Source organism: Typopeltis vanoorti, chromosome 9, assembly GCF_054136105.1.
Source record: "Typopeltis vanoorti isolate ZY-2024b chromosome 9, IOZ_Tvanoo_1.0, whole genome shotgun sequence".
Classification (NCBI taxonomy): domain Eukaryota; kingdom Metazoa; phylum Arthropoda; class Arachnida; order Uropygi; family Thelyphonidae; genus Typopeltis; species Typopeltis vanoorti.
In genome coordinates, this window is record NC_143557.1 from 7,385,670 (window position 1) to 7,409,809 (window position 24,140).

The following is a 24,140-nucleotide window of genomic DNA, read 5'->3' on the forward strand; positions in this document are numbered from 1 at the left end:
TTTTGTGGGAGGAATCAACGGACGGTTTAACGCAGTCAAGGACGACATTCCAACAGGATGGCGCCCAACCGCACTGCGCTAAACGCGTGCGGGAATTCCTTGATGAGACATTTCCGGGCCACTGGACCGATGCGAGAGGTCCAAGGCGATCCCACTAAGTCTCCTTGGCCTCGCGCCCTCCGATTTTTATCGCTTGATTGGCGAAAACCGAGTGTCGCACTAAACCACACGAGGGGCTTGTAAGAATTATGGGAGAGGCGAACACGAGCGATGTTTTTAGCGTCAACGGCATCCGCATGGCTTTTATCTTCGGCGATGAGTAAGAAAACGACCAGTTGGGTGGGTGGGGACAAAAAATCTTGGGGGCGAAAAATTACAAGGAAAGAGAATCAGCTGAGAGAGGAGGACGAATTCAAGTAAAGAGGCTAAATGACAAGCCCCCCCTCAACTCTGCTTAGTCTTAGTTCAACGAAGAACCACGAAAATTGGGACGTAATGGCGCCGCTGTGCTCCGGAGCCAGAAGGAACTCCTGACAAGACCTAGCATTAAGCTGTGCGTGTCCGCTCGCTCAGAAATTTTAGTGTACGTCCGGACCGTACGTAGTGTGGCTACACCACTGACCCAGAGGTGCTGAATGCGGTGCCACACCCACCGTAACATATGCTGTAACACGAGCAGCCGCAGCAACTGCGGAACTCTGCCCTTCGGTCCGTTTGTGTTTGTTAGAAATGGTTTGTGGTAAACCCGAGTCATGTTGTAGCATGAATAACACGGCGATCAACCAACCGAACCTGCTTGTCAAGTTCCCGCTCTTCCACGCATGCTTGAGTACCCCAAGGAGACGAAATGGGTGCATCTTGTTGGAATACTTGATTTTCTGAAGGTTCGTCACTGATTTGTGGTCGAGAAAACTTTCAGACGCGTCGAAACATTTGAAGCCAATACATTCGCCCTTTAATAAGGTGAGCGTCATTGCAGAGCGCAAAAAACGTCGAAAATATTCAACAGCCCTAATTTTAAATTAATAATAAATAAAACCAACCCAAAACAAATACAGGAATAAGACTGAAGAATATTCTTCTACAGAAACGACGGAAATCTGTTCAAAGTAACTCATAAATTATATTATAGAATTAGGTAACACTCTGTTCAGAAATGTGTCGAAGTAGAATTTTAAGTCATGCTTTTATAGGTTTTTTTTCTTTCTTCTTCCAAACCTACAAATTCTGTCATGTGCAACTCTGTGCATAGTAGTACGTTGCATCTCTTCCTTGTGTATATAATCGTAATGATGATCATGCAAGTAGCTGTCTATAACTTTATGCACTTGTTAACCTCTGAGCTGTTGTTCTGGTTACACACACACAATTTTCTAGAAATCTGTACATAATTATAACATTTAGAATAACATGATTTCAACGTTTAATAAACTGTTTGTAGGACAGTTAAAAAAAAAGTGGTAACTCATCTGTACAATGGCGACTTCATTCTCCTTGTCATAGTCAAGGACTGCTGGCGACCTTTGTCATTTGAACAGCTTTATTGCGATGACCAACACTTTCGACTGCTAAGTGCGCCACCACCGACTGTTGGTACTTTCGTACTGTGGGGTAATGACATCCGCGTGTATTTACTCAGAGCACTTCGTCATTTTCCTCTGCATAATACAAGCATCGCACTTGGAGAATTTTTTATGCCTTCAGCAGACTGAGCGTCTGCTAGGAAGCGGAGATGCCTCACTGATTATACCCTACACGCAGCGTCGTCATGCATTTTCTCGACCTGTTTATTGTTCTCTGGATATAAACCCCTCCCATGAAAGGACGATCGGCACACTCAGAGGAAGGCGACGTGAGTTAGTCAAGTCAGAAGCCGTGCTCTCGTAAGTGAACTTTAAAAGGTTTAGGTTACTTCAGGCTTATTATGAACAATGATGATCACACCAGGCATTGAAAATCGTCTACCATCTGGACTGTGAATAAAGATATCGAATGTGCAACTAGGAAATACAGGGTAGCAAACTGTGGGTTTATGCCTCTCTTTTAGGCAACTAAATTGCCGTGTTTTATCGACCTGATGGGCACACTATGAGGTGGAGCTGTCAAGCAATGAACCTGTAAGTCGAAAGGCGTACCAACTAGAACCTCAAATACCCGAGCAACATCTGCTTCAACCACCATCACACAGTGAAAGACATGCGTATGTTACAATAATTTGTAGATGCAGATTTTGACACTATATCAGCGGCTTGATCACCTGTCTGTGTTAATTCCAAACGACTTCTTTTTCCCTTTTGGAAACAATGTATGGAAAGCCTATAAAATATTTCTTCTGTTGAAAGCAAAGCAACGCCCCGCGAAGTGGCTAGAAAAAGTTCCATGTCTGCCCTATAAAGTACGAATTCCGGAATATATATATTTATATATATAGGATATATATGAAAATGAAAATGATATAAACGTAAAGACTGCAAAATGTTTAAAAATAACAGGTGTAATTAACTCTATATTTAAACCAAACCTAGTTCAAAACCAAACCAGACGAAAAGTATACAATACATTAGCCCTACCAGTCTTAATGTATGGAAGCGAAATCTGGACAATAAAACAAAAAGACAAAGATTAACAACAACAGAAATGAAGTTTATGAGAAAAACTGCAAAGTATACCCTATTTGATCACAAAAGAAACGAAGAAATTATGAAAGAATTAAACCAAGAACCAGTAATTGAAAAAATTAAAAAAATATAAACATAAATGGATGGAACACGTTCAAAGAATGAAAACGGAAAGATTACCAAAACAAGCCTTAAAGTACAAGCCATTAGGAAGAAGAAAACCAGGACGTCCTCTTAAACGATGACTTCTAAGGCCGGAACAGGCCATGCTAGGCCTTGATACGCATGATGATATATATAGGAATTTTATATATATATAATTCCTTAACCCACCCACCTTACTAAATGCACTACAGGTTTCTAACCTGTCGCAGGTTGGCATTTGCTCACTGCGTTAAATTTGTTTACCTGATTAAAATTGTTTATGCCGCGTGCAAATCTTTTGTCTCTTATTCGGAGATGACTTTTTCTTGGCGCTACAACTTCAGTGGACACTTCAACTCGTAAACAACACAGATTTTTTTTTTTTTTTTATCGGCACTCTCCTCTCTGTAATTTGACTGGAAAGTCCCTCTGACCTTGGCGTTCCGAGTGGTCATCCTTGACACCAATGAAATCACGGCGATCATGCCGAAGAGGTTTTCGTGGTCACAGGTGGTTCGGCTATCAATCTTGCTCAGCAGTGGCCATCCCACTGCCACAGAGTGGGGCTCAGACTGCTGTAGCATCTCTCCCCGTGGAAGGACGGTATCTCACTTCCTGTTCCTGTGATAGAAGAGTTCTTCCCCTTATCGCATCAGACAGGTTGCGAATGAGGTAGTTGTTTCACGCGCGCTTGATCTAATGCCGAGATGAGTTTTGTAGCTCGTTTTTATATCTAACATTTTTATTTTTAATTTCGTCTTACTGTCCTCTGCATACATCTGTCTCCTGTTACATTACTCCTTACTGTGGGGGGGGGGGGGGAGTGCTTTGTCATCCCTCGAATCCTCATTTCGAAACGGACTTGATTCGTTAACAGTATTAGTCGGTTTGTTTCCGTTTCAGTTTCGGTGTTGACTTGCACACTTCAGTGATTTGATGCATTTCTTAAGCGCGGTGATGAATGATGACAGTTCAACGACACGTCGCAGAACTATTTCCTTTCCTTGAAAAAGAAGGTGTTTTCAGTCACCGAGTTCCCTCTTTGTTTAGTACAGGGTTAACGTTGAACCTGCGTATTCGAATCATCTACTCGTTCCCTACATCTTGACAGCATTCCCCTCGTATCTCGAAATAGAAATGCCTTTGGAGAGAGAGGCCGAAGGGATTAACAGGATGGTGCATCCACGTGACACATCCAAATGGGCAAGTTGCTACAAAAACAGTAAGTCTAATCTGAGTTCAAAATTCTTCCGCTGAACGTGATACAAACCGATGCCCCAGTTGTGTTCTTCTTTGCATTACTAGCAATGAGTGATAGAATAATCGGCAGATCGAAGAAGCACGTGAACCCGCAATGATTGTGTTGCACGCACTTGTTAACTCCGTCTATTATTCTAAATATTCACTGGATGACTTCCCACACCCCTTACGAAGCTCGATTTTATTTATTTATCTCTGAATCTACCTCTATTTTCGACCAAGTGTTATGTGGAAGCAATATTCGATTAAATAAATGTTTGAATTATCATTAATATTAATTGAGTTGTGGATTAAAGCAAAGTTGGTGGATGTGCGTCGAAACGCACGCTGCGTATCCTGCGCAATTTTTTCTATCAAAATATTTACAATGCAGCCGACTGCCTCGCAATGTCTGGATTTTTTTCTTCATTGTTTGCGAATGCTGTTATGGTTGCGAAACAGAGTCACCGAATACATTCGTATTTCATATTTCCCCGTGCAGAAAGCAGTCTTGTTAGGCTGTTGTCTCTGCTGTCACGGACTAAAAATCGAATAAAAAAAATCCGCTGCAGGTGTGTGTGCGAACCGTTGGCTGTAAGAGAGCCTTTGCTGGGGATGTGGCGCTGATTAGTTCGGTGACTGAACTGGGAGAGAACACACACATCAGGTTTCACTGCTACTGCAGGCAGGCGCACTGGATAAGCTTCGAACCACACACACACACACAATCTGAATTTGACTAATGATTGTCGTCAATAGAAGTCGTTATTTCGTATGGTTTGAAGGATTTGCGCTGTAAGCCAGTCTAAGTAGCCGAGGCTAGTTTTTGCCTCCGCACGCTATAACAGCTGATGGGAGTGCGTAATTATACTCTTTCCCCGCCAGCTACCTAGTTCCACTCGTCGAGTGACAAGGCGGCAGGGATGGTGCAACGCGTTGCTGACACCCCCGAGAGAGGTGCGGTGAGGCGTTGCCAGGTTACGCGTGCTGCTGCTTTATCAGAGCGACAGTGAAGCGGCACCTTTATCAGTACAGTCGGCTTTGTTCGTGACACGTCGACCCCGACTTATCGCGAACCCAACAGGCACCGTGACACAAGAATGCTGACGTGGCGTCTACCTCGCAGATCGAGGGGACGGAGAAGCATTTCCAGTGGGGTCGCTCGATGCATTTTGTCTCGAACGCAGCAGCAGCGGTGTTCCAAGCAAGCAAGTATGGCCGCAGCTGGAAGATCGCAGCGTATTTAAAGCGGGTTTGACGAGCTTCCCTTTTATGGCAGCAGTGAAAAGGGTCGTCCTACCTACGACAACAACATCGAAATGCTTTTCGTGCATCCACATGTAACGAAGATTATCAAAACTATTACAGTACAGGGAATGGCGCATCTTTTTTTTTTTTTTTCCTGATAACACTGAAAATAATTCCTTTCACAGGCAAAGTACAATCGACAGGACAAAACTTAAATGGAGGTCACATGAATTTTCTTCCTACTGTTTAATCGCGAATTAATACCCAACATGATGTGCGAATCTGTTCCGATTATTCAAAGAAGAGCCGAATGGTCTGGATCGACGATTACTTGAAATAACTACAAAAAAAAAAAAAAAAGGCAGTCACCAATCCTCCCTCCCCTGCTCTACACCGTGATAGCAATGCGGTATCTGAGAACTTTTAACAAGACCATTAAGAATGCGAAGGAGATGCTCTCGGTGGTTATTACTTGTGGCGAATGCGCTTCTTCCAAGTGTTGCAGAAAAATATTCTTCCAAATTGGCTTCGTTCGCGTGATCTTCCTCGCCGAAATGGCCAAAACAAAAAAGTACATTTGATGACGACACAGCGAATGAACAGGATCCCCCCCCCCTTCGGTGTCATACTTTCATTTATGACATCCTGGTATACTATGCGCATTGAATTTGCGCCGAAAATGCACACGGAAGGCTGTCTTCTCTGCATCTTTGTTACTTTCTCGTAATGCGGATTGATATTAAGGATCCAGTCATTTTCTCTCGGTTCCGGCAGGTCTTGGAGCTTGTCTGAACCCTCCCCCCCAATCTTTGCTTTGCAATGAGGTTCGCTATTGTTCTTGAATGTATTAGGGTACGACGGACTGTCCTCACCCCTCGACCTCTGTCCACGAAGAGAACAAAACCGCGCCTCATGTAGGTCACGCACGCGATCCACTGGAGGTGAGGATTCGATTGGTGGTTGAATGAAAAGATGCAGCACTTCCCACGTGCCATTTGGCATTTCGTACGTAACGAAAGCACTCTCGTTTCATTTCAAAATAAACTCGCCGGAATGACTCTTGGCACTCGGAGTTCTTATCGCTGGGGCAAAATAAAAAAAAAAAAAAAAAAGCGAAGCAGCTACGGCAACGTTATCTACGTTTGCAATGTGAGGCAAGCAGTCTCCGAATGCTCGCCTCTCCTGCGCTGTGCCCGAGCTGAAACAGATATAGGAGTTGCCAGTTAAACAGGATGCTGCAGACTTGCTTATCGCGACGTCACAAACAGGACGCGGACACAAATAGGTACGAAGGTGCTGCGGCCCGTCAGTCAAAATGGTCGCGTCATCGAGCATCCGCACGGTCAGTCAGTGTACACTTTATTTCCGAAGAGTTTGGCGAAGCAATGGGGTTCCCGATTACGAAGAATTGAGGGCCGGAGATGTGATTGAGGTACCACTTCTACGCACGAATTCTTTTCGTGAACAAATTAATAGCTAATACTTCTCTCAGAATTAATTATTTTAACAGTTCTATGAAAAGCTTCTACTTCGTTTTAGCCATTTCTCCCTGCACTCCAGGTTGGTCCATATTCAACAGCTAATCAGTGACAGCCACAATTCTGTCCACTGTAATGTTTACCTCTTCGTGATGGCGCTCGCGAAATTTAAAAAAAAAAAAAGTCAAAAGAGACAAGTCTAATCACGCGAGTAGGGTAAAAGTTCAACTAAATCTTTCAATCCTGAATAAAAATTCTCGTTCATGAAAAAAACTGTCCTCTGCGCATGAGTGTAGGAAGCTGCGTCTTCTCTGTGGTTTTATATGAAAAAAGGAAGTTAGCATTCTCACGATTTCTTAGACCACGCTTTGGTATCGATGTTGCCTTCGTTTTAGTGTTCGAGTTCCCACACGCTACGTTCGGAGCTAGCATTTGTTCTAGCTGTTATCGGGTAGCCATGGAGAATACGAAAAGCAAGCAAACGCGTCGTTAAAAGGTGAAAGTCAAGTGTTGCACGAACTCGATGTGCACGATCACATGCAAACAGGAAAACACGTGTTGTTATGGCACCAGCAGTGTCGTGTGTCTGTCCCGGCAGCGAAATGACACCAGATAGACAGATAGATGGAGAACAAGCTCCGTTTTTACAGCGCTGAGGGATGAAAAATATGCGGCGAGAGGCGGACTGCCGTACGAGAAGGATTACCGCAATGGAAAGACGGAAAGTGGAAGCAAAACAGACTAATGATAAATGCTTTCTTTTTATTTTTGTCGTGGATAAATGCCATCTTGGAATGTCGTTCAAGTTTCAGTCAGCAGCAGTTGGTGTGGCTGCAGCCCGTGTTCATCAAAAGACACACACACACACACACACACACAGAGTAATCATGCGACAATCCGTTTGAATTACAGAAATATTTAAAGGTTTGTCGTCTGCAATGAACATTCAGCGAATCATTTGCGGTGGTTTTTGTTGTTGCGTAACAACATCTCACCACCGCTAAATTCCAATTGCTGGTCTGCATCTTTCTTTATCTCTTAGTGTCAAATTGAAACCTTGCGATTTTTAAGGTACCTCGTGTGTGTTTGGGGGGGGGGGGGAAGGCGGTTTGTAGCTCTGTTTTAGGAAGGAAGAAAATGCCTGGATTTTCTTCCTTCCTGTTTTTCGTTATGCTTGGCCCATGCAGGGTTTCGAAACCACATTTCACGGAATAGGGTGGTTAACCCCTATTACTTATCCAGTGTCTGTAAATTGCAGGTGGTTCGCCTGTATGCGAGATGAAAACCCCAACTTTCCAGGAGAAAAATCCTTCTTTGAGCCCAGCTAACTCATCTTCAGTTGAAAACACCCTTGCCAAGGTCGCTTCCTAGACGGAATCCGAATGGAGGCTTTTCCAAACACAGGGCATCGTTGAAACCGACTGATTCTAATCTTCTTACACCATCTTCCCCCCCCCCCTTATGCATGGCAGTTCACGCAAAGCACATTTTGGCTTCTGAATAAGCAAGTTCTTAATTTTCATTAAATGATGATTATAAAAGCCGTTAAGTTCTCTCCTCGCTTATTCTGGTTCGATCAACATTTGCATTATGAGGATGTTTTTAAAGAAGCGCCAAACGAATGCTTTCACTATAATGCGAAGTGCAGAATGGTGCTTCACGTGACTGATTTACAGCGACAGGCACTGAAGAGAATTCTCGCATGTTCTGCGACTTATCTCTGTTTTTGGGAGCTTTGCAAAGGGGAAAATATAATTCGTCAAAGAGCTGCTAAATGATTCTTTCCTGCACAAGGCATCACCTGTTAAGGTTTGAGATCAGCACAACCAAACAGTCGCATTCAGGAAGTCACTCGGGAACGATTTTTAAATTCCTGCATCTCGTCCAGGGGAGGTCAATGTTCTCTCTAAAGCAAACGAAAATGTTACATCTAAAACTAACACTTTGGTTTTTAAATGTTTTTTCGTATTCCGTATGAGCGGGCTAAATACTGTAATTATTACTATTTCTTTACTCAATCCTGAATTCCCTCCCCTTAATCAGTTCTTGCCTTTATTCGGAACCGCTTTCAAATGATGCGTGGTCCGAATGAGAACTGTTCTTGCAATAAACCAACTTCATCCTTTCCTGGTGTGCGTTGCCAGCAAGTAAACATGCGAACTCTTTTCGTTTGTTTTGTCCGGAATATTCGCGTGTAGGCACTCAGTTCTAGTTGGACGAATTTTTCTGAAATTTACAGTTGGTTGGTTGATTTGGATTGCAGCTAAAGCTATAAAGCCACTGTATTATGCCTATAAATTGCGTGTATTCTTCTGAACGGTTTGTCTGTTTTGCGGCTGAAATTTGAATTTAGTATTACAAAAACTGCTGCATTCTCGCAACTTTGGTATAAATGGGAAATTTTTGATTAGCAAAATAGTTCAAAAATAACACCTTACGAATGACAATAAAAATGTGCAGAGCAATGTGCCAAAAATGCCAGTGGCGAAAGTGCAAAACAACGTTTGTGAGAGTAGAGGGGAAAAAAAAAAACTATAATTCATTTAATTCTAGTTTTGCTACAAAATCACGTGAGTGCATCACAATATTATGCAATGCCCTGAAATCAGAACACACTTCAAGGAATCTATTAATGAGTTGGCCAACATAAATAAACTGTTTGTCTGTAATAGGGGCAGTGCATTTTTATAACACGCACTGAGCAGTGTTGTGTCGTATGTAAGACGATGTTTAGAGGTCTTCCTCCCCTAAATCTCGAACAGTTATAGAATTTCCAGAATAAAAGTGGTTCCGAAGATACCTTAAAAATCATGGCAGGCCAATACTAAACTGATTAACGTGTTATTAAAATTTATGTTCGGTAATAACCACTAAAGCAAGCTGTGTCCACCCGTCTCAAGAAGAAAGAGGCGAGTATTCGCCTCTGTCTCCTAATTAGGGTCTTAAAAAGAAATCTGTATTCGAGTTAGCCTCGCATGACTTTGATTTGACAGTGGGTCTGATCATTAACATTGGATGGGATCATGTTTGGTGGGAAGAAATCGCTTTCTCAGAACTGAGTGGGAATATTTACGAAAATGAAATCATTCCGCTGGTCCCTCTGTTAAGAGATGTGACGACTCTCAATGTGTGGATTCTTATTAGAGTGGTAATTTCTTAAAACGCACAACAGAAGCAACGGATAACGAAGAATACTTCGGCGCACCCAAAACCATCTAAAAGAAATAAGAAATGAAAAATCAAAGCGTCCTTTTCATCGACGCAAAGAACTGCAACGGAGACGAAACCGCGTACAAATCCTGAGCCATTCATCAGAGTGGCCATTTATCGTTTCATGGCTGGCGTAACGACCGCAATGTGCACCGCGATCGTTGGAGGCGGAAAAAATCTTTCAGAGAGCACCGAACAGAAGAAGCAACAAAAATATAACAGTTAATTAATAATAATAATAAAAAAAACGCGTTCTTTTTCTTTATCGTGACTCACGAATGTGATTAAAACACACCGGAGGAACGTAAGAAAAAAATGTTGTGGATTATTTCGACGACTACCTCCATCATCTACTTGTTACGCTGCCTTCCTCGATCGAGCCGCATACGCAGCCTATCTTTCGATCAACCGGTTAGTTGGCCTTTCTCTTACTAATTCGAGGCGCGCTGCAATCAGCATACGCGTGGCACATTTCCTTGTCGAGAGAAAGAGAGGGGCGTAAAAATCATCGATTGCACCCCCCCCCCCGACTAGAACAGTAGCGCCGTGGATTCCAGAACGTTTATTACGCAGAGGAAATGAAGGCGTTCATGTGACCGCACGTGGCAGAACAAGGCCGGGAAATGTGCGCTCCTTCTAACGTGGGAAGCAGAATCCTGGTTTATTGGTTTGGCTCCAATCGATGCCGGATGTTCAACTCTCCGCGGTAGCTTCGGGTGGGGAGAAGGTTTCCTCCTGATGTCGGGGTTGACTCTCGCGTGCTGCAGGCTACGCGGCCGCACAATATTCTCTCTCTCTCTCTCTCTCTCAAATATGCGGGTTGCAAGGCGACAGAAACAACAAGAGACAGAATGGGTGTCCTCAGAATAGGCCGTTCTGCGTACAGGTGCCGAATGAGGATGGAACGTGTGCAGAAAACAAATAGATGCGAGAGGAAGGAGGTTTGCCTTTATTGAACGCGGACACGTGCATTTCTTTCACACGAAAGGAAAAATTTCGAGTGCAAAAACGGAATACAATCGGGTCGGAAAGGGTGGCTAACAGTTGACTCACTTTTTTTTTTCTGCCGGGGATAAAATGCGCGTGCCTTGTTTTGTGAAGTTACCTGACGGTCAAATTACTCCCCATTTTTCTCCCCTCGCACCACACACAAGAGACGCAATTGAGCCAACATGTGAAGGCCGCATTATGTGCAAAATAAACCGCTTTTCACCGGAAACCTCTGCGGAACTGAAAAGCCAAGCGCATGGAGTAAAGGACGTTCGCATGCAAGCAGAAAAAAAAAAAAATCCCATTAAAAGCGTGGAAAAGCACCTACTCGAATGTCCAGCTGCAGGGAAAAAAACACAAAGAAACATAATTAGGGTTGCAAAGCTCGGCTTAAAGAGCACATGGGTCTTCGCTTTACGATCAACGGGTTGCTGTTCGAATTTCACTTGATGCATTGAATACTAGAGTGCTGTTTAGGTGGTAGATGAATTTCATCGCTCGGTGTGATCACCACTGCCCAAACAGAGATCTGAAAAGTGGCTTGAAAAAGGTTCCGTGTTTGGTCTGTAGAGAAAGGAGTGTTTAGCCCACGCAACTCTCAGTCAGAGATAGCCTAATAACCGAAGATCAGCACGCCACACGTATTCACATCCTCTTCAAAAAAAAAAAAAAAAAAATGAAACCGTCAATGAACTTCTCTGCGTATTCTGTGCACAAAGAAGAGAACATTTCATGTTCTCTTCGACGTTTCGCTTAAAGAACATAAAAATTCAAATGAATTTTTCACCCTTGTTTGAGATTAAAAGGCAGAACAAGGTTTTATGGAGGGGCGGAAACCCTTGTTAATCACATCCTGAATATACAGTGGTCTTTAAGTGACGTAATTGAAGTCCAGTTTATCTTTCAAACTTTCATGTTCTTTCTTACTGAACCTGAGCTATTAAACTACCCCTGATCTCAGTACGAAGTCGTTATTTGTAAGCTTCCTATAATAGTACAAAATGTTGAACAATCCTATGTGTGACCTAAGAGCAACAGCTCATCCACGTTACGATGTGCATAAAGTTACAAAAATCTATGTTTATATACACATATGTACATTCATATAATATACATATTAGAATATAATTACACAATAAAATCCCAGGAGACATGCTAATATGTACAGAGAAAGTTGCATAACAATTAATTAGGAACAAAATAAACCAAAGCACTTAAAAAGCATTTAAATTTTTACGTTTTGCACATGAGATGAGACTGGATCTTTGAATACAAATATGCTAAAAACCAATAATTTATACGATTAATTTGAACAGAGCTTCCTCATTTCCGTGGGAAAATAAATACTCTTTGATTAGAGTTTTGTATTTGTTGGGGTTAGTTTCATTTCTTATCGTTAAAGGTAGTTGAATACTTGTTGAATACTTTTGGCGCTAAATAAGTGTAATGTTTGCGTATTGCTTCTTTATTTGCTTTTGGAACTAAATATTTTAGGCCCTCGTGTCTACTAAGGAAGCATCTTGTTTGGTATTTACGTATTCGTTGTCGTTTTTTATGAATAAAAGTACCCTATAGACGTATAAATATCTAAGGGATAGTATGTTTAGTGGGGTGTATTTATTACACATTGCAGTAGCCTTATATTTGTTTCTAGTTAAGATTTTAATTACTTTATGCTGAGTCGAGACTCGAGGTTTCAGCGTAGTGCGTTATTACACGCGTCTGACGAAATGCGAACGGATGCGAAAATATACCACGCGATGTGTGCGATCAGTTCGTAAATATTAATGACTGCATAAACAGACAAACTGCGAAGGAATCTCTAAAATCAGTTCTGCACCCACATATACAAAGCTTTTTTTTTCCTTCTTTTAAGTTCCAAACGAGTCCTTTGTTGCTATTCAGACATGAAGCCGCTCTTTCTTCTTTGCTGTTCATTTTTTTTTTAATTGCAGTTAATTTCAATTCCTACGAAAATTCTCTTTTAATCGCACTCATCTCGTTTTAAATATTTTTCAAGTTTAATTTTTTATCTTGTTTAAACTATAACGAAGGTCGGTTGGTGATTGGTAAAATCCCGTCCAGTTCCGGATAGCTAATCACGTTAGTAATAAACTGCCTTAGCCGAGTCTGATTTGCGGTTCTTATTTCGTAGCATTTTCTGCGCTCAACTGGTAAAATATTAACGACCGAATATGCAGACAATTCATATTCTATGTGATTGCTTGTGTGTGTGTGTGTGTGTGTGTGCGCTTTCCAGGTCGATGAGTGATACGAGCGAAATCAGCGAGCAAATCACTCGGATTATTGTGCCGAGTCTACGCTTGCGAATTATGACAGCGTTCAAAGTCAGCAGTTGCTGCACCACCAAATGCATTCAGACTTTGTTCGCCCGCCGTCGGTAACAAGAGCGGTTTCCATAACAGCGCCGTACTTTTGACTCCAACTTTTGCTTTTCATTGGCTCGAAGGATAATTCCATGCGAAGCGTTATCAGTTCCGCCACGGGTGGCACCAAAGCACCCGCGTTTCTTAATTCGGGGTGTTCTTCTGGCCCGTTTTTCGAATTTGCAGGACGAAAAATCTTTCCACAGCCGTATGAGATCGGCTAACCCCCTGACCTTTCTAATCCACAGACGGGTTGGAACGATGCGGGGAATCGCAAGTGAGTACAGAATGCATGCAATTTTCCTCTCCTGCAGTGCATGCGCGTTGCGTAGTTTCCTAAATACAGAGCAGGAAACCGTTTTAAAACATCCCCACTGGTTATCCTGTTCCCTCCATCCTTCCTTCCTTCCTTTTAACTAAATGTTTTAGACCTTTGTTCACTGCCCAAGGCGAAGTTCATGCTAATACAATGCGCTCACAGTAGTCCGAGCCAAAAGGAGTGCTTGAGGGACAGGGTTTGGTTTTCCTTTAACGATTTTCAAAGATATCGGGCTCCTAATACTCCGATTGATGACTAATTCGACACACTGAAATCAGTCCACCATTCCTTGTGTTTAGTTTCACAAAAATTCAGCGAAAAAGACAGAATTAGAGGGAAGGAGAAAAAATATCAGTGACCCTTTTGGATCAGCTGGTACAGTGACACACGAGAAATCCTTCGGCTAAAGGAAATAAATTCATCTTTCGGGCTAACACACACACACACACACACGGGGAAGCTTGCATTGAGGATGACAAAGCAAAGATGAAAATGAGAAAGAGTTCGTATAAAAGAAAAAAAATTGCACTCGCGAGTCGTCCCAAAACCACAGCAGTATCGTAAATAGCGCCAAGATAAGAATCAGGAATCTGATGACGTATTTCTTAAACAGTGGAGCTGGTAGTCCACATTGCGTATGGAAGGACGGATGTTCCAAAGAGCAGAGCAGAGAGAGGGAAACAAAAGAAAGAGAGACTGTCGGTATCAAGCAAAGAAACTGATGTTGAACAGCAGCCGATCTTGTTCTTAGAAAAAAGCATAAGAATTACGATGGCTTATTCATTTGGAATACCTTGGGAAAAACCAAAGGACGGAAATGAGGGTGTCTAGGGAAGAGGACTGAAGCTAGTTTGGGAGAAAGGAGTTAAGCGGATTGCCCACTTCTGGATAGCTTCGAGCATTTCGGGAAGTAATGCGATAACAGTATTTTAGAGCTAGGCCACTTTGGAATTCGTGGGCGGGGGAGAGTTCTCATCGTGAAGATTTTTTTTTTTTTTTTTTTTGAAAATGTATTAACATTATATAAGGTAGTACTAATGAAAATATAATAAAACAAATGCAACCAGTATTTAGAACGGTACAAGAGTGCTAATAATAGATAGTAAAAAGTAATACTATACATGTTATAAAAATATCCTACAATTACTGAAAAAGAGAGCCAAAAGACTTCACTTCGGCAATGCAAAGTTATTCAAATTAAGTGGATATTGAATCCAACATTATTTCATAACCGAATAGAGAAACTACAAGAGTTTCGGCGGATACAAGCGTACGCCAACCTTTCATGATGGGCAACTCGCAGTAATGGTGGAGCAAGCTCCGATCACTGTCCTTAGTAATTTCCCATAAAGTAAAACACATCTCCTAGGAGATGTATGATGTTATACATTATGGGAGGAGGTCACTACCCAGACCGGTTTCGACCTTTGTATAGGTGAAGCGGGCTCTAAAAATAAGACAATCCCGAAAGATCGCCCAACTCAGCGTTGTTCCGCTCAGTGACAGGCTCACCCCATCACCGAGAAGAACTTCTCAGCATTGGCTCTACCCAGTGGCAGGCACACACCACCACCAAGCAGTGCCATAATCTCAGCGGTTGCCCCACTCAGTGATAGGCAAAAACCAACCCCCAGGCAGAGCCTCTCAAATCAGAGCCAGAGCCGCACCGGTTTCGACCTTTTTGAGGTCTCGTCAGTGGGAACTAGACCAAAAATACTCAGGATGAAGCGATACAGAACTTGTACTTTACGATATGAGTTAATAAAAAAGGTGTCACATTACAAAAGGCACCAAAAATTACTGAAAAGAGAGCCAAAAGGCTCCACTTCGGCAATGCAAAATTATTCAAATTAAGTGGATATTGAATCCAACATTATTTCATAACCGAATAGAGAAACTACAAGAGTTTCAGAGAAACTCTATATTCCGCATGGAACTCTTGTAGTTTCTATATTCGGCTATGAAATAATGTTGGATTCAATACCCACTTAATTTGAATAATTATCCTGCAATATTTTCCGAGTAGAGATCGATATACTTGAGAATAAAGAACAGAAAATGGAAATAGATGAGAAAGAACTGCCCAATGTGTGTAACCGTAGCCATACTGGTTACTATAAAAATACAAATGAAGGCGATCCCGGTCACTAAAAAAACTAAATGACTGCGTCTACGATGGCACACCAATACCCACGGAAAATAACTGAGACATAACGATTAGAGCGAGTTTAAAATAAAAGTCGACATTATTCGGTGCCATGCCACGAGGAAGTCTCTCGATCCTCTTCTAAAAGCGCAATCCGATGTCACAGACTCGATCTCTCTCTCGAGTATTTAGCAACAAGCAGCTACGCGAATGATTCGGGGAAAATTTCTTTGTCTCCCTTCGGAACTGTTCCAGCCACAGCGAAAACTGTATGTTATAGACAGAAAAATCCAGAACGTTCTTTCTTTTATTATGTAAGGTATTCAGTTAAATAGATGGAGTGTCTGTAATGGCGGAATGTTAAGAATGGCAAAGAGGTCACTCGTTGAATAGGCGAAGAAATTAGTAATGGCTGCAACTCTGATTATTCTGTTTTGTGTCCGAATCAAAGGGAGCAGACTGTTGTGGTCATCTCCACCGAAATGACCACGACAATGAAAAGAAAAGAGCCCTTTGACCAATAAAGCAGTTTATATACGATTTAAATTCGGATGGCAAATGCTGAGCACGACTTCAAGTAAGATTATCGATAAATTGATCGGTCTCAGCGTTTTTAAAGACGGGAAGGGATTATTGTGGATTAAGATGGACGAATTGTTAGATGAAGATTTTTTGGAGGGGAATGCATATCTCGTGCAACTGCCAAGCTATCAATAGCCTGCCACACTAGCAGAGTGGTTTGCAAACCTGCTCTCCCCCCAACACGCCTCGAGTTCAAAATCCCGCTGGACACGGATGTCTGTTTACGTGGGAAATGAATTGCGCTGCTTGTTGTAAGAACACTCCTGGTTACTGGAGGCCCGAAGTGGCTCGGAAAGGCCCATGTTCAGTGTATAGAACAGGGTGGTTTCCAGATGATCTAACTCTTATCTCAAAAAATGAATGTGGCACGACATTACGTAGCATCACCCGCACACATGATCGGCAGTAAATGAATATTTGTGTCGCAGGTGAGGGTCGGTTTGGTCTTGATTTTTAAAGTGAAAGACGGGAACACGTTGCTGTGCCGAGCAAAAGAGATAATCGCAGTACTTGTCTCTAATCTGCGATCTTCGTTTGAGTATCAAAACCAAAAGGAAGTTTTTTCATTTACTTTTGTTTTTAAGTCAATGTTTGCCGTATTACGAACTCAAGATTAAGATTCGTAAAAGAACTTCTCTTCGTCTTATTTGAACAAAAATGGTACAAAGGATGAGTCAAGTTCTCGAGCATATTAATGCCATCGTAACAGTTGGAAAGCACTTTCTGCAGCGAGCACAATACGAACATTGTTCGGTGCCATCCGAGCATCTTCATCCGTTTCAGTAATTTTCACGTCCGTCAAGTGTCGGGAAATGAACTCGTATTTTACCTTCGGCGGAAGGACAGACCGCAAAACGACATTGAGTCGGTGTTGTTTTGCATTCATTTCTGCGCATCTTCGCTGCACATCACGAGCGCCAGGATTTAACTTCAACGCAAATATCTGCGGAACACTCCTCTGGGAGAAACGAATCCTTGAAATGAAATTCAGCCAATCAGATTGCGTTTAATTAAATATCTGAATTCGTTCCAAAGAGGTCTTCTGCTGTGATTAACAACATTAAATTTAAGGAATACGAAATTCCCAACCGATTTCATATTCCATCGACTGCATTTCGAATGCTGGACTCAAACTCGCTTGAAAAAGGACAAAATTGTGTTATATTCGAGCGGCTCGATTCGTATTAAGAGACAAGCAGGGAAAAGAATCAACACATCACCACACTTTGAGAACACGAACTCCATCGAACTTGACAACAATTGTTCCGCCTTTCAAAATATTCTATACAAGTCTAACGTGCGTGTTCAATGTGTGAGCAGTGCCGTAAAACAGTTAAAATAGTACTCGGCAAGTGCCTATTAATTCAGCGGCATATCGCCCTTTGTTACGGTTCTGCAATCAATTTCAATAATTATCCGTCACTATCTGTAATATCTTTAAAAAAAAAAAAAAAAAACCTCGGTTCTGTTAATAAGCCAGTGAAATGTGCGTTAAATAAATAGCGAAATTTATTTATTTCACTAATAATTAAAGCAATCCACGAACAGAACGTATTAGTTCTATTTTCATCTTGTCCTCGGAATGCTGAAGACGATTTGGTGGAATGCAGCAGCAGCGTCTGTCGCTGAGCAGCACTGTAACCCTACACAGAGGTGGGAATCGTAAGCGCGTATGTGAAATGCAGAAAGCGACTCCTCTTTCTTAATATTCGTGGATTAAAGAAAAATATATGTTAAAAATTACTAAGATAAAAAGGAAGTTGTACTACCTCAAACACGCATGCGCTTTCAAGTAGGGAATAAAACTACCTCACAATGCAAATATTTTTAAATAAAATCCAATTTCGAAAATCAAAATCATTATTTCTCTGAACGAATATCTTTAATTCCTTTTATTTTTGTTATCCGTCGAACGGACAACAACAACATTCGTCTTTATATATGAGCAAGTGCTTGTTCGCTTTATGTTTAACGAAGTTAAACTGTCAAGTACGCCATTAAAAAAAAGGGCATTCACGTTTAAAAACGAAAGTTTTTAAACTACATTCTATCGTTCATTCACGAATTGTGAAACTCAAGCACAAACACAACGACTGGAGATTACTTCGCTTTTCACTCATTCTGGCAGGAAGCGGTGGTAAAACATTCGCAGAATGATGTCAGCGAGTCGAATTTGTTGCGGCGCAGTGCAGTTTCACTCAAACTGCATTCAGGGCGCGGCTACAACAGCGAACCGAAGTTAAAAATTCTAATCTAATTAATTACGCTGCTCACGGTTATGCTGCCATTACATAACCTACCAAGTCATTATGACTTTTTTCACCTTAGTAATTAGAGAAAAAAATGTTGGCTTTCTAAATGTTGTGGAAAGCCATAACAGGAAGAGCTATCTGCGCATCTCGATCTTTGCTTTGTATTGTAACAGAACTCGATGTTGGCAAGGAGGATGTTCCAAAAGTGAAGGGAAGCACGCCGTTGCTTCAAGTTGCCCTTTTGTTGTCGAAATACCAATCACGTAAAGAAACGTAAAAATAAAAATTAAAACCAAAAAATTAAATCCTACATCAAATTATTTCGCCGTAATTTCTAACTATCGAAAACACAGTACCTCCCTGCTTCGCTCTGTGCACTGCAAAAACTTGAAGGACCTTCGAGTACGTGCCTGCAGTTGGTATCGCTGGAGCCGCGTGTTTTGTCTGAAAAGTAGAACGACATCGCTTCGTCTAGAACACTCCAACAAACTTGCTGCTGCACACGCGTGTTCGTCGGTTCGCGCAACCACAAGGACTCGACGCCTCGGTGTACACACTCAGACACACATTCTCTCTCTCTCTCTCTCTCTCTCTCTCGTACTTGCAGCGAGCGGGTGCGCCAGCGAGCGAGCGAGAGAGAGAGAGAGAGAGGCGTTTTATCACATTTCCTCCTGTGCCAGTGTGCCAAGTAGCGCAAATAATTACAGCGGCACTGTCGTCGTTAAACGCCGAGCAGCTGTACGTGGTTGCCACGAGAGTACTCGTGTATGTGCCCTCGTTCCTACCCCTTTCGGTTGCGACTTGCTTGGCGTTGAAAAGTTACCTCCGTACATTGTAAACAGCTGCTGAACTTCAGACAAACTGGTCGCCTCGCTTGTTTTGAAATATGGCGGACATCAGCCGTCTGGTAAACACGGACGCAGATCAGACCTCGGCGTGCACCATTTACAAAAACCTGCACTGGAAGAAGGTGGGCCTGCCCAACGATATCCTCATGTGGCACGAAGGCACAAAACCTCGACGTCAATGCGATCACACCAGCAGTTTCAACGTCATGCGCCAAAAGTCCCCGCACTGATGGTAAAAAAAAGAAAAAAAAAACTTCTCCCATAATCATCATCAACTCGAAGTTGAAGAATAAATTCTTCAGGACAGATCACAAGCAGATATCTTATTCTGAGTTGTGCAATAGGATGATGTTTTTTTACAAGCCAATGACAGACACATAATTTTTATTTATTTATGTATTTTAAAAGCTTGACTTATAAACTATAGCATATATTAATGGGTTCACTGAGCGTGTGCCGGTATGCAGCAATAAAAAATATCAAAAATAAATAAATAAATAATTCAGCTTTCCTCCAGGAAACAAACACAAGTTGCCACACTCTCATGGCGGCAACTCCACGACCTTTGTGACAAACAAACGCAGTGCCACTACCAAAATGTGTTCGAGGATAGTTTCTACTCTTGAAGGAAAAACAGGAGTACCCAGAGGAAAACCAAATTGAAAAGCACAGTCCTGCGCTGACTAACTGAATGCTGGTATTAAACCACAGCAGCAGTGCAGACGCATGACTTTGTGGTCAGACTAACCCAATACGTGATATGAAACTCTCATCCCCCCCCCTCTTCTACAGAACCCCGTTTAGTTACTTCCCACCACTATTCCTCTCTTTCTCTGGCTCTTATCCTTTTTGACTTAATTTTATTTTGTTGTTATTTTCGGTGTGTGCATTGCAAAACATCCCTTTGAACAGCGCAGTGAATCACCTACAAATAAATTTTTACGATTCACCGCATTACCAAACGCAGATTCTCGTAAACACTTTCGTCTGGTCAGATCCGCTGCAGCTTCCTACAGCACATGATGTCAGAACTTGCTCTCCCCCCCCCCCGTGGATTTTCTTCCTTGCATCGAATATGCCACCAGCAGAACGCAGCAGATGACTTGAATGGCTGAAGAATGCACGTGCTCTGAACTCGAGACGCTCGCTCGCTACCGTTGCACTTCTCTCTTAGCTCGGGCTGTAGACTGGTCTTCGCCTTTCCGTGGGGTCCGTCCATGGCGAGCCGCTATCTTATTCTCCAGTCACGTGGACGGTCGCCATCTGACCTCCACTGGATTCTTTCCATCCTGCGGTGTTGGGCGTGGCTGCTCTGACTACCATCGGGCGCCGTTAACCCTCGGTTGAGATGACGAGATTTATAAATTGTGCGCTGCGATTATTCTCGGACTCAGGCGATATGTGAAATACGCTGCAGCACTTCGATTGTTTCCAGAATGTGAGCTCCGTGACGGAAACTCGAGAGTTACGAAGTAGCCAAGACCTGTGGGAACTGTCTGTAGGTTTGTTTTCTCCAAATACCAGAAAGTACACGAAGTTTTTCTTTGACGGCATTAAAATAAATAGTCGCAAAGCATTCCCATTGCTAGCGTGTTGCGGACCAATTCGTTTCTGATTAGCGCGCGCTGTTTGAGTGCTTTCGATGCAGTTCTGACTTTTTGTTCTTATCCTTTATCGCCCGCTGCGTTTCAACAAAAGTGGAATCCTTTCTTTCGTGTTAACGAAGGCAGAACGGGTCAAAACAACAGCTGTTAATACGAAAGGGGGTTCTCGTAAGTTACGAATATGAAATAACACATTCTGTCTTTCTTCTGAGTGCTTTAATTCCGTCTCGTGTGAACAACGTCTCGGCTGCACACGAATCCTGTTTCAGCTTCGCCTCGCTGTCGCTCGAAGAACGGACCCATCACTCAAAAGAGAGAAAAACTCATCTCAGCCGCGCTCCTTTTGCCCAGTTGAAGATTTCTTAAGAACTCAAAGAATAAGCAGTCGGGTTGGTTTGTTATGAGTGCAGCATCCTCACTCACCCACACATATTGGCTTATGAAGCACATAACGAAATGTCACTTTAATACCTCAGTTTTTCTCCCCCTCCCTCCCTCCCTCTGGGCTTAACATGTGAGGACGCTTGGCTTTCTGAAGCTTTCGCCGGCTCTGCTAACCTGCAAGTTCGAGAAGGTGTGATCGCAGTTGTTTTCCTCAAAGACTCTCCCGCCCAGAGGAAGGTCTTCTTCGACCATCCGAAGGTGGGCAATCCTGAATGACGAGGTTATCTTGATTTTTCAGGGCATGCAAATGAGTCATCCATTGATTTCGCGCATACCGCGTGAACTTACTGCTGGTCTTCAGAGACACCTACAGGCACTTTTACGGTGCACAAAGAAACATTAATCACGTGATCACCGGCCGTAAGCTTATCACGAACACCGACTATAAACATCGCCATGAGTCAGCAGCTTCCGTTCATTACTGGCATTTCACGATAAAATATCGCGTCCCTCGTTTCCCCCCCCCCCTCCTCTTCTGTTCTGGTCCCATGCGAGGTGCCCTCCCTGCACTCGCAGGAACTCTGTAGGGGGGGGGGGTTCGTTGGACACCGTACCCTTTTTTTTTTTTTTTTCCTTTTTTGTGCGATCCATCCCCCAGAAGCACTTTTCTGGCTGTTGTGCTCAAACGTCCCAGAGATGCAGAATCTGTCAGGAACAGTGGATGTTAGCATCCAGCAGCTTTCAGGGCGTGTTATCTTTACGGAGTCCAATTGAGGTTACACATGATCGCCGCCGCCGCCACTACGACTGGCAGGAAATTTTTAAGTTTCAAAACTCGAATGAGTTCCCCAAGACCTCATTCGAGTTATTGAAAACGATTTAAAATATTTTCCACATGCAGCTGCACTCACCCGCTTGCCTTCTGTTAAATAAGCGATCTGTCGATGTCTACTGCAGACACCAAAAATGTGTCCCGATTGGGAAATATGGTCCGTCTGAGGAAACGAGCAGCTGGGATGGGATTGATGACGCCCCGGAGAACTTTTTTTTTTCATTTTCTGTGGGATGAACGAGGACATCTGAAATCCACTTTAGTCTCGGCAAATGAGGATAAGCAAATTTCTGGAAGGAAAGAAAAGTCCGCTGCGATTTCAGAGATCCGCGGAAGAGTCCATTTTAAACTCGAATTACAGAAAAACAAATTTTCTCGGTTATTAAGAAGCGCTGTTCAGCGAAGGATGGCAGCGCGTTGCCAACACTTTCTTGCATTTTTACTGGCCAAGCGACTTCGCTCTTTCTGCTAATTAGTTTCCTCTTTCTTAAATCTTGTATGAGTTTGTCTTCATCTTCGTGCGCAATTACGTCACGAGATTTTCCAGACAGCTGGTTTTTGCTCAGTCGGATTCCGTTCTTCTTTCTCCGAACCATCCTCAGCAGGGATGCTGCCTCCTCCACAAGAACATTTCGATTTTAACGATTTGAAGACACACGCGAAAAGCAGCTTTACAGGAAGTGACGTCACTGCGAAATAATAGCGTCGTTATTGAGCTCATAACGGACTGTTATGCTGCTGCAAACTGCCATTAACCCTGAATTATACGGAGAGGTGAACGAGGTAAGCAAATCGTGGCCAGCCGCTGCCTTCTCGTCTTTGTCTCGAATGCAATGCCAGCGCTATTTGCATTTTGCCACCGAATGTGTGTTCTTTGTTCTTTTGCTCCTGCACTTACGTCACACCGGAATGTGACCGCCGTAAGTTTTCTGCCGACCTTATTCTCCCTCCCACTCAGGAGCGCGCCTCCCTTATTCTCCCCCCCCTCCCCAATATAACGTGCTCCGTTTAAACGGACGCTTTAGCGCACCGAGTTGGTAGGAATTGAGTGGCAGCAGATCTGCGATCGATCCGCTGTAAGACCTTCCACAGACCGACGCTGGCAGCGCGTTCCCTGGAGCTGCTTTCCAACGTACTCGACGCTTCCTGCTTGACGATAACCAAGCTGAAGGCCCCAACGTCGACTGCGAGTCGACGACGCGAGACAGGCAGGATATGGATTAGTGAAGCCTGCCGACTGCATTTGCAAGTCGAAGCTGACTGGGCGGGGAGGGGGGGGAACGGAACAGTTCTGCGAAATGACGGCACACGTAGGTAAGGCTAATGGCGGTCGCGTTGTCATGGAGAGAGTGGAAAAATACGGAGGTCCGTACGCTGCGGACTTTTGGACGAGGGTTTTTGAAAAGGCGACATTTAGAACATCTTAAGACCGTAATTGTGAGGAGACGGGCGGCAACAATGCGTTTCTCGGTAATGGAAAGGTGGTCGGAGGAGGAGTGACAGCTGCTGACACCTGTTGTCGCGAAGGGGGGTGCCGCTCGTCTTTGTTTCGGAAACGAGCACGGCGTCGGTGAGGACAAATATTGACCTGCGATCGGCGAAGCTGACTGCAGTTTAATAACTGACAGACATTTCAGACTCGTGAAGTGCGTCTGATTGCTGAACGAACCGCAAGGTGGAGCCACGCTGAATCAAAGCCGACACTAAAACTGAACCTTTTTTTTTTTTGATTTCATTTTTTTATGCAGTGATAGACAGAAGCGTAACTGCCTTCAGTTTAAAATTCAAATTCCGTACTCTTGCCTGTGTGGTGCCGTCATTCACGATACTGTTTCCTGCTTTTTTTTTTGTTTGTTTGT

At 43.1% G+C, this 24,140-nt stretch overlaps 1 protein-coding gene across 1 annotated transcript in view; it reads right to left on the reverse strand.

Annotated features, from left to right (window-relative positions):
• The window catches only part of LOC150102870 (uncharacterized), a 96,435-nt gene extending 77,297 nt beyond the window's left edge, over window positions 1-19,138 (reverse strand). Inside the window, exon 1 of the mRNA XM_090397456.1 lies at window positions 18,970-19,138. The gene's annotated coding sequence lies outside the window, so the exon portion shown is untranslated. The remainder of the gene's footprint in view (window positions 1-18,969) is intronic.
• Window positions 19,139-24,140: the final 5,002 nt, after the last annotated feature.